We start from the raw sequence: 997 nt of genomic DNA, 5'->3' as shown, positions 1-997 counted from the left end.
CTGAGCAAGACTATGAGGAAGAGCAAGTTCAGCCACAAGCAGCAGTACCAGAGTTAAGGAAATCACAAAGACAAGTTAAATTGCCCGGATATCTTAGTGATTTTGTGCTTTTAGCAGAGATAGAAGGAGAACATCTCTTGTTGTCAATGAATGAAGAACCATGGGACTTTAATGAAGTTAATCAACTAAAAGTATGGAGAGATGCTTGCGAAGAGGAGATTTTGTCTATCACAAAGAATAAAACATGGAGCTTAGTAGATCTTCCCATTGGAGCTAAATCAATTGGTCTGAAGTGGGTCTTTAAGATAAAACGAAACTCCGACAATAGCATTAATAAATACAAGGCAAGGCTCGTAGCAAAGGGATATGTTCAAAGACATGGAATAGATTTTGATGAGGTATTTGCTCCAGTGGCCAGAATTGAAACAATCCGGTTTATTATTGCATTAGCGGCATCAAACGGCTGGGAAGTACATCACTTGGATGTAAAGACTGCTTTTCTTCATGGAGAATTAAAAGAGGATGTCTATGTTAAGCAACCAGAGGGATTTGTGATCAGAGACAAAGAGGAGAAGGTCTACAAATTGCATAAAGCCTTATATGGACTAAAGCAAGCACCTAGGGCATGGAACACTAAGTTGAATAAAATTCTTAGTGAACTGAAATTTGAAAAATGTTCCAAGGAGCCTTCTCTATACAAGAAAAAGGAGATAAATCATCTTCTAATTGTTGCAGTTTATGTTGACGATTTGCTTGTTACAGGTTCCAACTTGGCTATGATACTTGACTTCAAAGAAAGGATGGCTGGAAAATTTGAAATGAGTGACTTGGGAAAACTTACTTACTACCTCGGCATAGAAGTTCTTCAAAGAGAAAATGAGATTATCTTAAAACAAGAGAGATATGCGATTAAAATAATGGAAGAAGCAGGAATGAGAGAATGCAACCCAGTTCTTATACCAATGGAATCAAATCTTGAGCTCTCTAAAGGACGAGA

Source organism: Capsella rubella, unplaced genomic scaffold (genome assembly GCF_000375325.1).
Source record: "Capsella rubella cultivar Monte Gargano unplaced genomic scaffold, Caprub1_0 scaffold_6, whole genome shotgun sequence".
Classification (NCBI taxonomy): domain Eukaryota; kingdom Viridiplantae; phylum Streptophyta; class Magnoliopsida; order Brassicales; family Brassicaceae; genus Capsella; species Capsella rubella.
The sequence above is the reverse complement of the archived record's forward strand: the minus strand, read 5'-3'. Positions refer to the sequence as shown.